Here is a 14,745-nt window from a genome sequence, read left to right on the forward strand (position 1 = left end):
AGTATCTTGAGACTATAAAAGGCTGACTTCAATGAGGCTGGAATGTATAGAGTTTCTTAAATACACAGGAAGATACAGAGATATATTGACTTATTAGACTTTTCCATGTGGCTAATAACTTAAATTTGGCTCATTACTGTTCCAATGAGTCAAGGAATATTATTTAATCTCCCTAGGTCTTAGTTTCCCCTCTGAAAACTGAATGTTACACCAGATTATTTTTTAATTTCCTTCCTAATTTTAAATCCTATTATTCTATGAAATAGTTACTCTAATAACTTTTCCTGAACATATTTCCCTGAAATTAATATCATAATATTGTGAAACAATCATATGTTAAGTCAATATTATAGAAAGTTTTTTGTGTGTGAATATGTAGTATTTGTGCATACATTTGGGGGTATATAACTTGTATGTCCAATTAGCTAGAGGAAAATTAAATATTTTAGCTTCCCTCAAATTCACAAGATAAAAATAGTTAAGTACTTTCTTAGAATAAGATTTCATTGTACTTTGGAATAATCTATTAATATTTTTCACAGAAAAGTCCAAGAAAGTTGATTTTGTCTTTAAAATGCTTAAGTCTGCTGGAGTTTTTTGTTATTTAATCCCCCAACAACAAGTGGAATATGTAATAGAACATTATATATATATATATATATGTATATATATATAATTTGATAACATGAGCATATTTTGTAAATAATTAAAACATGAAAAATTAGTTTAAAATAGATTCTATTCATGTCTTTTTTTCTACTTTGGCTATATGTAGAATTCTGGGCAACACGGGTAGATTTAGATGAGCTGGTGTAAAATTAAGACAACTGTAGATCAATATACACAATTATTACAATAATGTAAATAAAAATAACTGTTAAGGACAAAAAACTCAGATTGAGTACAATGGATCATGTTGGCTTCTAATTGTTAAATACAAAGCACATGATCTTTAACTACTGTTAGAGTATCATGCACTACAAATAAAGTTGTAATACTGCTCATCAGAAGCAATCACTCTGTTTTTAAAAGAAAATTATTGAAGGGATTTCTTGAGGAGGAAAATAAATATGTCAAAACAAAGTGAATCAACTAAAAAGAACTCACTCCCTCAAAAAAGAGGGGGTAAAAGCAAGCATGAAAGGAATAGCAAAGAAGTAAAAAAGGAAATCATGTTTCTAATAAGGAATTAATCATTGCAAATCTCCTTAGATCACATAATAATTTAAAGGAGTTCCAAAGGAGTAGACATATGCCATTTGGTATGAATACACATTTACTCTCCTCCATTATCAACTCTGATGCATCCAAATTGACCTGAGGTACAAGGAAAGAAATCAGTGTTATCTGATATATACTAACATGAACTCAAAACATCTCCAAAATCATTCACATGTATATACTTTACATATCAGGAGGTAAATGTTCACAAATAATAAGGTACCTTTTCTTAAGATGATAATTTAGCAAGCGTCAGTTGAAATGAGGCATAGAAAATTAAAATATTATTTTAAGGAGTTATTATTAATACTCAAACTGGCATATCATCTTATCAAAAAAATTTCTTCCTCACAATAATGGTCACAAACTCTTCATGCCTGCCCATTCTGGAAAACTCTTTGGCATGTCTACCCATAATTTTATGGCAGAGTTTTTACCATTTGTACTAGGGGATCTCCCTTTCCTTTTCTTGACAACATAAATACAAATAAAGCATATCATCTATTTATTGGTTATTTCATAATCTTGGCACATGAATAGTTCATCTTTTTCAGTTATGCATTTCTTTGAAGTTTTTTTTTTCTTATACTGATTCATTTTGGATTTGTTTAAAATGTAGAAGTGTTCTTTCACCTATCATATACATTTCTACTACTCTTTGAGTAAAACTCATTTTCAATTCTTTATAAAAAAGGTCTATGATTCAAAGCAGAACAACAATATCAATAAAATATATTTAAAGTTAGACCTTTCTTTGAAGCAAAAACTTAGGATAATTAAAGAAATTGCCCTTTCCTCAAAGCAACCCAGCTTCCATTCCTTGTATACAATTTGGGGACAAAAACTTTTAAGAATATCTCTTAGCTGAGTCAATTGTTAATTAAAGTATTCTGGCCCAGAAGCACTGAAAGAATTTGTAGATATAATGATATAACCATTGTGGGTAAGTTTTCATAGAACATGAAAATTATAACCTGTGACTGAGAAACTTAGTGAGAGTTCAAGACAGAAATATCAAAAGGAACAAAATTTAAGAGATGGTACCTGGTGCCTGGCAAAATATACTAAAACAATATCTAATAGTAAAATAGAAAGTCTTCCTGCTTGATAAGGGAGATTCATCCAAACCTTTCTGCAACAGATGATTATAAACTTCTAGTAATTCTCAAGAGTATCAACTGATATTCAAGAAACAATAAAGTATCATTAAGGATTATGATTCCTTGTTTAAGAAACTTAAGACTGAAAGGGTATAGGTTTTGTTTTTTGTTTTTATCACTGATAAAAAACAAAGGAGAAGGATTCAGAAGAGAAGCAGATTAATAAAATAAACAGCATATTAAGATGATTATGTCACTTGATTGGGATTCTGGACCACAACTTAAAATACAAGGATAAGGGACTCTGGCCAGAAATGGAGTGCACTTAATAAGGGATGATAAAATTACATTTGTCAAAAGTCTTGCAAATCTAATCAAATGTTACTTAACCTAAGAAGGATGGGAGAAGGAGAAAATTGCTTATGGTTATCCTACCTTTTTCTGCCACCTCAGCTAAATATAATAGAAAAATGGTCTCATGATTTAAATGAACTACATACTCAATACCAGTCAAAAGTGTGATATAGCAGTTAGTATAGCAAATGGAATTTTAAGTTCAGTTAGGAGAGACATAGTGGTCAGAATAGGGCAAAATAATTATCTGAATTTCACTTTCCTTATTAATGAATTTATGCCCATGCCGGTTTTTATAATTATATATTTCTAATTCTTTATTATAAAGTTATTTTTATTTTATTTTATAATAAGTAATTATTTCATTGTATTCCAGTCCCACTCTTGAATCACTAGGCTGACATCAATGAGATCTGGACAAGAATGGTATAGGCTAATAGGATTGTATTGTAATAACTTTGTAATTAATTTTGTGATTAAAGTAAGGGAGTGATGATGTAAGGTAGGAATAGCATTAAGTGACTAGAATCAGAATCTTGATTTCCTCTGGCTGTAATTGTTTTTTATCCAGTCATTTTTTAGTATTGTCCAAATCTTACTATAAATATTGGGAGGGGATCCAAGTGGGCTTGTAGAATTAGCCCAATATAAGAAAGAATTATAAAAATTTTAATATGCATTTAATAAAATTGAAAGTGTAAAAAATGGAGGAGTTGTAAGTATGTCATAATGAAAAGAAAAAAATAAAGAAGTAAATTGCATTATGCTCAAAAAAATCATGTTGGGGAGGGTGACAACATTCATCATAAATGTATATGCTCCAAAAGGCATAACATCTAAATTCAAGGAAAGAAGAATGGCGTTTCAAAAAGAAATATATAATAATAGAAAAACAGTAGGAAATTTTAAGGTTCTTTGTTCAGAACTAGATACATGTCATAAAGAGAAACAAAAGGAACTATATAAGTAGAGAGTTGTTTTTTTTTTTTAAGAATTAAAGGTAAAAGTTCAAGTATGACTTTGGAATGGAATGAACAAAGAATATTTATATTTTTCAGAACGTAGCGCCATTGAAAAAATTATTATGCCACAGAGAAATTACATTGCCAAACATTATTAAAAGACAAAGAATGAAGATTCAATACTAAAATCTTAAAAGATAAACAAAATAATAAAATGCTGAAACATTTAATAGTCATGTAAGAAACAATGACCTAGAGAATAATACTAAAATTTCTGAAATGCAAGTATTAAAAAGATAATAAAGACATACATTAATAAAATAAGGGTGAAAGAGGCTAATGGACTGAATAGTTATCTTAAAAATTAGGAAAAAATAAGATGAAAAATGAATGCAAAAAATTAAATCTTGAAAAAAATCAGAGAAAAAATTAAAAACCAAATTAACCATGAATCTGATTATTAAAATTGGGATTATTCTTTGAAATGACAAACAACTTTTTAAAATTTTAACCAAATTGATTTAAAAAAATAGGAAATTATCTTTATAAAGTGGCATAGTCAAAATAAATCCAGAAGAAATCAAAAGACTAATAAGATTAATCAATGCATAATTATACTTTATCATATTAAGAACAAAAATAAATAGATCATCTTTAAAAATGTAAAATAATGATAATAAGAGGATATTAAATAGAAATTTTCAAAGAAGTGACATAGGGGATAATTTTTGTTCCTGATGGATTTACATTTTTTTTACTTTTAAAGAATAATTAATGCCTCTCTACTACACAAAATATTCTCAAAAGTTAAGGAAAATGGCAATTTTCAAATTCCTTTTTTGAAACAACTATAATCCCAGAATCTAAATGAAGGAAGAATAAATAAAGAGATAAACCAATATCATTAATGAAGATTGATTGTTTTGTTAAATATATCAATTTATTGAAAAAATTATGACAAATAGTGTTTATAACAGTCATGTTTCAAAATTAGAAAAATAAGTAAAATAATTAATCATAACTAAAATTATCACTTTCTTAACCTATAATCATCTAAATAGATTTTTAAAAGTTTTTGACAAAGTATAATTTCTTTTGTACTAAAACAGAAGGGAGGGTAGAAATATTGTCATAATGAGATCATTCCTTAATACAATTAAAATATCTTTCTAAAACAAAAAATAAACAATATAAGCACTGGAAAATTCTACAAGTTTTCCTAATAAATTTTTCAGTGAAGCCAGTATATACCTACAACCCATTATTATTTAATACACTTCTAGAAATGCTAATAACAATAAGAGAAAAACTAAATTAAAAGCATAAATTAGGGTAAAAGGTTATAAAAGGATCTCTATTTGTCGATTCATGATGGTTTACTTCAAAAATCTTAGGGAATTAGCAAATATCCTGAGATACAAGTTTCAGTAAAGTTGCAAGCTACTAAATAAAACTCACAAAAGTTAACAGTATTTCCATATGATAATGACAAAATACAGGAGGCAAAATATAAGGAAAAATTTCATTCAAAAAATCAACAAAATGCATTAAAATTGGGAGTTAACCAACCAAAGGATACTTGGGTAATGCTATTTTGCAAATCAACATGGAGAGCAAGATGATGGACAGTTGTCTGTTTAGAACACTGAATGAGCTGAGACTGGCAGGAGGTGCCATGTGCTGAGAAAGTTAGAAGCTTCCGTATATAAGGAAGGATTTGAACTGAAATATCTCAATCTGGAGATTGTGGTTATGGGAGTGGGAGGATTTGGTTTAGTTTAGGTAGGCCTTAGGTCAACTTGAATTACCAGCAAACTCCACTGACCAATCTCACAGACCCAGATCCTGTCATACCTTTATACTGTGTAACCTGTTCCTGTTTCATACTGCAAGAAGAAACAACATCCTTCGGCAAATAACCTGATTTGGGTGAAGCAATCTCCCACCTAAGCCTGAAGCACATTAAATCTTTTAACTTACCTAGACTGGTATCAACTTCATCTCTAGGCTTAGTGATTGTATCCCTGAGGATAATGAGGAAAATGTCCTCATATAATAAAATAAAATTTAAAAAATGAGGAAAAGAGGTTTGTCTTTTAAAATTATTTTAAGTCCTACATCTCTCAGAACTTTCTGATACAACTTCCCCAACACCTTCCACTTCCTTTGTGGGAAGTGCCTGAGAAAGTATAAAAGAGAAAGTTTGGTACCTTTTAGCTTTCTCTACCCTGGAATCACTAGGCTGGAGGCTCTGCTCTGTGCTCTCTGGAGCCTGGAGGTGACTCTCTCTCTCTGGACCCTGCAAAGCTAACTCTCTCTACCAGGTAGGCAGAGGAGACCCTCTTTCCCTACCTAACTGTCCCTTTCCTAATCTCAATAAAACCTAACTATGCTAAACCCTAATTTGCTCTCTGATCTTTTACTTGACCCCTGAAGGGTTCTGATCAATTTACCCCTGCTGGGGCTAGGGATACTACCTTCCTTTCCCTTCCTCTACCTTCCTCTCTCCTTTCTCCCATTCTACCTTCCTATCTACCTTTCCTAGATCCCCTCACAGTAGATAGTAACATTCATAGCAAGATATAATCCTCAGTCAAACTTTAGAGCTATCCTACTAGGCCAGATTAGTCAATTAGAGGAATCTCTACAATTCTATTCACAGATTCTTAATTTGGCTGGCTAGTCTGTAACACTTACTCTGAAGTTGAGTTTAGCAGATTCAATACAATTATCTTGTGGGGGCCCTTTGGGTTTCACTATCACAACTTAAGTGTTACACTTAGGTATCACCCACACATACTCAGCTTCAGCTCCTCATATCACCAGGACCTTTTATAACACTTGACATCTTCATAGAAGAAACAAGGTTTAAATATATATCAACGAGGAGACAGTCTCAAGGAAAGTACAGTCTCTTGTAGCTGTTACATTAATTGTTTTCCAAAATATTTCAAAGTCCAGAGAAGGGAGCAGTGACATCTGGTCAAAACAATGGACTCAATGTGTAGCAAATAGATATTTCCATAAAAACTCTAGGACTGGTTCCAAATGGTTCAAATGTTCTCCAGCCATGGAATTGGGATCAGTCCGTCCCCCTCAAAATAAACATTCAATTTCTTAGAAAACTAGAATGTATGGTAACTTTCAATTAATGATAGCATCTAAATACCTATGTCAATGATGGTGAACCTTTGGCACACATGCTATAGATGGAATGCAGGGCACTCTCTGTGGACAATTGTGCCACCCCTCCCTCACCTAGCATTTGTTACTAGAAAGGCAGAGGGACTCAGAGCTGCTCCCTTCTTCCTCTCCACCATGTCTGATGACATTTTTTTCACATCACCTGCCTCTCCATCTAGCAGCCCATTAGGAAAGCTTTCTCCATCTTCTGTGTGGGATAAGGGAGGGTGGGGCATGGCATGTGGTCTGGGGATGGGTATGGAGCAATTAATCTACTTTCTGCTTATTATGGTTCTAGGCAATGAGTAAGATTCATGTTGTCCTATTACCTAGTTTGGAAGACAAAATTACTTAGATAATATGATTATACATCATGAATATTATTAATTGCTACATTCTGTGGGAATAATACCTTATATTAGAAATGTGAAATAAAATATAAAAGTCAATTACTTATCCTATACATATATTAATAATATATCCATATTTTTCCTAAAAACACTAAAAAAAATCAGGAACATTTGACTTTTCCAAATTGTAACCTAAATTCTACACTTTGTTATAGTTTTGGACATCTGGATTATGGAAAGCAAGTTGGAATCAATAATGTTTCTGTTAGGGCTTGCCAATTACAACTCACCTCATTATAGCTGTCTATGATGGAAATGTCCAAACAGTATTTCAGGGAAATCATATTAGGATAAATTGTGAAGGAAAAGAAAGCAATCCATAATCAAAATAAGAAGAAATGAAATAATAAAGACAGATTTATTTTATGCTTCATGGGATTCAACCATATGGTAAAGACATACACAAAAAAGTGATAAAGAAATTGAATTAGAATAAAAATAACTGAATTATCCAACCTACTTTAGTTTCTTGTATTATTTTAGTATGTTGAAAAATAAAGTTAGTGATCAGTACGAAATAACTTATTCATGCCTATCGTAAAACAAAGACTTTTAAAATAATGCTTCTGTTACTTTGAAATCTTCGCTTGTCAAAATTATCAAAATATCTTTGTAGTTCATTCAGACAATATTTTAGTGCCAAATTAGATCCTATGTGAATTTTATATAAATATGGCATCAAATGAAATAAAATACATAATTGTTCATTTTTATTTTCTTTTTTAAAAAATCCTTACCTTCCATCTCAGAATCAATACTGTATATTAGTTTAAAGGCAGAAGACAGGAAAGGGCCAGGCCATGGGATTAAGTGACTTGCCCAGGGTTGCACAGCTAGGAGTATCTGAGGCCAGATTTGAACCTAGGACCTCCCATCTCTAGACCTGGCTCTCAATCCACTGAGCTATGCAACTGTCCTCTGTTTATTTTCCTTTTAACTAGCTCTGACAAAATTTTTTTGCACTGAATCCTGGGATTCCAAAAGATTGGTATTGTCCAGATTCCTTCTCTTATTTGTATCTAATTATCTTAGAAAATCAATAAATTAATTAAAGAAATAAGTATAGCAAGAACAATTTAACAAAGTTAGAAAAAAAGCACATTAATTTTAATTTGACTACTAGCCATATTAGCTATTTTCCCTATTAGCCACTGCCTGTACACCATAGAGACTTCTTCCTGCAGATGTTCTACACATTGAAAGTAAAAAAAAAATCAGGCATTGTAATGCTTTTTCATGCTTACTTTTTTCTTTTGCAGAAAGGAAAAGGCCAAAACAGGATATCTAGTATTATATGATTTTTAGATTATCATATTAAGTAGAATCCAAAGTGCAGAACTACAGGCACAAAATCTTTTTGGCTGCAAACTTCCAAACACAGTGGTAAACCTGGATTGATTACTGTTTATAATAGCAATAATCCCTGCAAAATCAGTCATTAGCACAGTTAACAACTAATTTGTTGAAGTGTTAACTGCCCTTGGCTTTGCCTCAAGCTGTTAGCAAACTGGTCATTAACTGCTGGTTACAATTGATTTCTTGGGGCCCTACTTAACAGAAATTTGATTTCAACTCAGCCCCCACAGAGCTTAATCTTGATTCAGTAAACAACAATCTCCCTTTTTTTTGGATCAGCCTTGACAAACAATTGAACTTCTATGATATATCAAAATACATTTTCCAAATGTCAATGTATAATAGGTGTAATTTGTATGAAAAAAGTGTTAAGAGATTTGGCTAAATGTCTGTCTCTGTGTCTCAACTGACATACTGTGAGAGAAAGTAGAAGGGAACAGACAGGGAAGAAGAGCTATCACAGACAAAATAATGATTAAACATGAAATATTTAATTTTTAATATTCTGAATTTTAGATCTTGTCATAATTTTATTCAAAATCTAGACATTTATTTTGGAATTTAATAAGAGCACACCCCAAAGTAAACAATCCTTCTTTTGCAAATTCTGACAAACAGCATGCTTTTCTAAAAATAATATTCTGATACCAGAAAACTACTTTTCAGATAGAACTAAAATATAGAATTGAATTAAATCAAATGGATTTAATTTCAGTTCTGGATTCAAATATTCTTTCAATTAATAGGCAAGATTGAACAACAAGGAGGACGTTAAAAATTTAAACTCTTCAAAAGTCAGTTTTCTCAGCAACATAATTGGAGGAATGTTTGTACCATTTACCTCAGAAATTTGTATAGAAAAGAATATAATGGGTATAAATAACTATATTTGTATCAATTATCATTGATACAATCCATCAGTATATAAGGTAGCTAGGTGGGGTCCTAGACTTGGAGTCAGAAAAATATGAGTTCAAAATCAGCTTTAGAAACTTATTAATTGTGTGTTCCTGGTCAATTCACTTAACTTCTTTCTATCCTAGTTTCCTTTTCTATAAAATGAGATATAATAATAGCACCTTCCTTACAGGGTTTTTCTGAGGTCTAAATGAGTTCTAAATGAAATAATATTTATAAGTTCGAGTGGCTGAACATAAATGCTAATCTCCTTCCTTTCTCTTAATAATAATATTACAATGATATTAAACAACTTTATAGTATAGAAGAGTGGACATAAAATTAGATTTTGATTCAGGTGTCTTAGGTTGGTGCCAAAACATTTTCTTTCCTATTATATAATTGCTTGATAACTTGTTTTGCTCCTCTTCTTATTTAGATTCTCATTCGTAATATAGTTTATCCTGCTACTACTCATCTGGTATTTCTCCACTGATCTGTGTGATATTCATTTTTGTTTTTTAGAGACTTGTGTTCCATATCTCATGGACATACAGAAACTCCAGTGGAATACTGGCCAAAATGATGGGCCTTTGATAATGAGAAAATATTGTAAATCAAAATTTTGTCCTTAAACCTAGCCTACACTAATGTGTATAAGAAGTTGAAATAACAAGTTGGCAAGTATATGTACCTGTGATGACACAAAGCTAAACATATGCAAAGTGTGCCAAAAACAGTTTTAGAAGGGCATAAACTCTTACTATTTTAATTTTCTTTTTATCATCAGTTGATTAACAATAAATATTACATAAAAACTATGTAGAGAGATGATAAATGATAGATGCTGGAGGGATAAATAGATGAATAGTTAAATAGATCAATAACCAAATTGAATCAATATACCTCAAATATCATATAGAAAAAATGTAGTCTGAGAAATGTCAGGGTCAAGTTTAATTATGATACAAGTCATATGATTTGGGGGAAATTATTTTACCTCTCTGAGCTGAGATTTATCATATACAAGATAAGAATATTTTAATTCCCTATTTTATAGGAACAATAAGAGATTTTTTTTGTTAATCACCAAAGATTCCCTGCTCTTTTAAAATATAGTTTTATTCATTTAAGTATTTCTTATTACATACATGTTTAATAATAATTAAAATTATTTGAGTTTAAAATTCTCTCCCAATCTGCTGCCCCTAAAAGAATTTTATATCAATTATACATTTGAAACCATAAAATATATTTTTTCATATTAAATATATTACAAAGTAAAACAGGAAAAAATAAAACAAGAATATTAAGTGAAATTTAAAAAGTGTAGTTCAATATGCATTTAGAGTTCATTAATTCTCACCTGGATCCTTTGAAATCGCTTCTGATTTTGTTTTGGTGGTAGTAGCAAAATCTTTCACAGTTGATTATTATTAAAATACTGCTGTTGCTGTGTACAAAGTTCTCTTACTCCTTCTCATTTCCCTTTGCATTTGTTCATATAAGATTTCCCATGTTTTTCTAAAATCATCCCATTCATCATTTCTTAAGCATAAAAAAACACGACATGGGGGAAATTAGGTGACTCCATGGATAGAGTCTTGGGCCTGCAATCAAGAACACTTGAGTTTATTGATTGCAAATAATAATAATATGGAAATAGGTTTTGAACAACGATACATGTAAAACTCAGTGGAATTGCTCATTGGCTCCCACAGGGGGAAGAGAGGAGGGGAAGGAAAGATTATGAATCATGTAACCATGGTAAATATTCTAAATTAATTAAATAAATACATAAAATTTAAAGAAAGTAAAAATGTTAAGTGATTTAGAACATTAAAAAATAATTGAGTTCAAATTTAACATCAAACACTTATTAGCCATGTGACTAAACAGGCCACTTAACCATGTTTTCCTCAGTTACTTCATTGGTAAAATTAACTGGAGAAGGAAATGACAAATTACTCCAGTATCTGTGTCATGAAAATTCAAATGAAAACATAACAGGCAAGACTGAAATGAATGGTCACAATTATATCCCATCCCAGCCATATTGATCAGTCATTCCTAAACTGATGCCTAACCCTATCATTTACAATTCTGTCACAAAAATGGCTGCTATAAATACTTATACAAATAGATCCTTTTCCCCTTTTGCTTCATCTCTTTTTTTTAAAACCTAGTATTGATATTACATTGGTAAATATTTTTAGCATACTTTGCTTATATTTAGCTTTTTGTCATCACAGTCAAATGCTAGGTCAAAGGGTATATGTAGTTGTAGATCTCTTTGGGAATAGTTATAAATTATTCTTCAGCAACTGAACAAGTTTACAATTTTACCAATAGTGCATTCATGTACCAATTTTCCATGTCCTCTTCAGCATTTGTCAATTTCTTTTTTTGTCATGTTGGCCAATCTGATAGATATGAGATGATATCAGAGTTGTTTTAATTTTGCATTACTCTAAACCAGTGTTGGGCAAACTTTTTAAAGAGGAGGCCAGAGGAAAGGAAATGCTCATCTGTCAGTATGTTTCTAAGGCAACTCTTTCGAAGTTTCATTGTATTGTATCTTACTCCTCATTGTATATGCAGATTAGGAATAATGTCATGTGGCCAGATGGCTGGATAGACCGTTTCAGGGGGCCTGTATCTGGCCTGCAGGGCCATAGTTTGCCCATCACTGCTCTAAACAATAGAGATTGAGAAAGTTTTTCATATGATTATTTAAAACTTTAATCATGCATAATCTTTGACTATTTGTCTATTGGGGAAAGGCTTTTATTTTTATAATTGTGTCTCATTTCCCTACATGTTTGAGCAATTAAGCCTTTATCAAAGAAAATTACTGTACTTTTTTCCCCCTTTTGACCTATTTTCCTGTTTAATTTGGCTACATTCATTTTTTTGTGAAAAAAGTTTTTTAATTTTATTTAATCAAAATTATCCATTATGTTTTTCTTTATCCTATCTATCTTATTTGGCCATAGCCTTTTCCTCTGACTATGGATATGACAGGAATTTTTTTTTCTTCCTTCCGTAATTTACTTCTAATACCACCTTTTATGTGTAAATCAGTCACCCATTTTGACCTTATCTTGGAATATGGTGTGAGAATATTAGTCTATACTTAGTTTCTAACCAAAGTGCTTTCTAGTTTTTCCAGCAATTTTGGCAAAAAGTTGATTTCCCGTCCCCAAAACTAGGATCATTGGCTTTGTCAAACACTAGATCACTATGGTCTTTTACTACTGTGTCTTATATACTAATCTATTTCATTTAACCACCACTCTATTTCTTAGTCCCTTACAGATTCTTTTCATGATAATCTTTTTTGCCAACCTGTTGATTCTTTTCATGATGTTTTCACATCACTCTTTTTTCTCAAATTTTTTCTCTACCTCTTTTATTTGATTTTTTAAAAATATTTTGAGCTTTTTGAGGAATTCTTATTTTGTTTTTGTCCAATTATCATTTTTCTTTGACTTTTTCTTGTAGCTTTTAAAATTTTCTATAATATAATACAACCCATTACATCCAAATATCTAAATCTATTCAGCCATTATACCCATTCATTACATTTGTGTTGTTTCCAGTTATTATGTCATAACGAACAAAACTTCCATGAATATTTACATACATACACAGCTTTTTACCCTATCAATAATGCCCTTAAGACCAATCCTTAATAATTGGGTCCCTAGATTAATGATCAAAAACAACTTAAAGCTCTTTATGTGTATTTCTATCTTGTTTTAGAAAATTAGCTTCTCTAGCAATCTAATATTAGATTTCTTTCTCCATCTTCCCATCAGCATTTAATTTTATCACTTTAACCAGTGTGGTTCTCAGGTAACATACATTAACGGGACTAGATTTAGTGAGATTCGTCAGTAGGCAACAGACTCAAGCTGTTTCCAGGAACATACTTTTTCCAAAACTAAGTCTTTCCAGGTTGGTTATTCTGTTATGATGATAATAACAGATAATTTAGAGAAGCAGATAAATGTGTCAGGGCCAGTAAACCTTCAAGTCACAGATACTGATTGACAGGCTTCAGTGAGAAAGGAGGGGGTTAGACACTCTTGGATCTCTAATCCCTCCCCCTAAGCAGTTGATGCTTCAGTTGGAAAATGGAGACTGACTAAGATTCTTCTGGTAAGTTTCTGTTATAGCTGAACCCCAGTGATGTTCCCTTTCTTTAATTTATATTCCTCACAGGTCTGATAGAGGAATAAGTAGAAGCTAGCTATCTAACTGTTGAGGACTGAGATAAATGAACTACTTAAAACTTGCAGCTGACAGGATTCAAACTAGATGACCAGACTTGAGTTGTGAGTATTCCCTCAAATAATTTCCAGGCACAGATTTTGAAGGTAAAGCTTATGTTAAGAAGTAAAAAGGAAAATTAGAGGAGATAATGAAGGTATTTGGATAAAGAAAGGTGACCCTGATCTATTAAGTTGAAGCTGCCCTTCCCTCCCACAGTAGGGGGTGAAGGCACCTAACTGAACTGGCTCTCTTGTTAGATAATTTATATATCTAATTCACTAAATCACTAAATAATTATTATATTGATATTGATAAGGATTAATTCTAACAAACAGGCTAACCCCTGAGTAGAAAGCACACTGGCTTATACCACAATGGCCACTCAGGTGAACCCCCCAAATCTGGAGGAGTAAGCAGAGTGTTTGCTCACCTCAATCTCCACAAAGCAACTTCCAACTCTTCTCAACTGGCCTCTCACCCAAAGTTCTCCAGGGGGGTCCCCTGGAATTCTGGGTGAGGCTGTCCCTGTATCTTTGCAGGGATTCCATGCGTCCATCTCTACATAACATATACACAGTAAAAGTTTTGTTCCAGTGCCTCTATCTCTCAAAAATTCAGGATTTAATCCATAGTATGATGGGTATTATAGTGAGACTTTTGCAGAATATTTGAGCTCTCTTAGCTATTGTTGTTACACCAGAAACTGTGTTGGAATTTTACATATGATTAGGTTTAGATTTACTATAAACCAAATTTCTTAGAATACCATGTCTAAATTCTTTTTGTAATCATTACTTTCCAGGATTCTTACTATTCTTATTTTGTCTCTCCTTGATCTATTTCCCAAGTCATTCATTTTTATTAAAATATGTTTCATATTCTCTTCTATTATTTAATGTTTTTAATTTTGCTTTATGGTTTCTCATTGTCTTTTTAAGTTATTAGCTTTTCCATGTCCAATTCTCTGTCTTAATTATTTTCTTC

This window comes from Gracilinanus agilis, chromosome 3 (assembly GCF_016433145.1).
Source record: "Gracilinanus agilis isolate LMUSP501 chromosome 3, AgileGrace, whole genome shotgun sequence".
NCBI lineage: Eukaryota > Metazoa > Chordata > Mammalia > Didelphimorphia > Didelphidae > Gracilinanus > Gracilinanus agilis.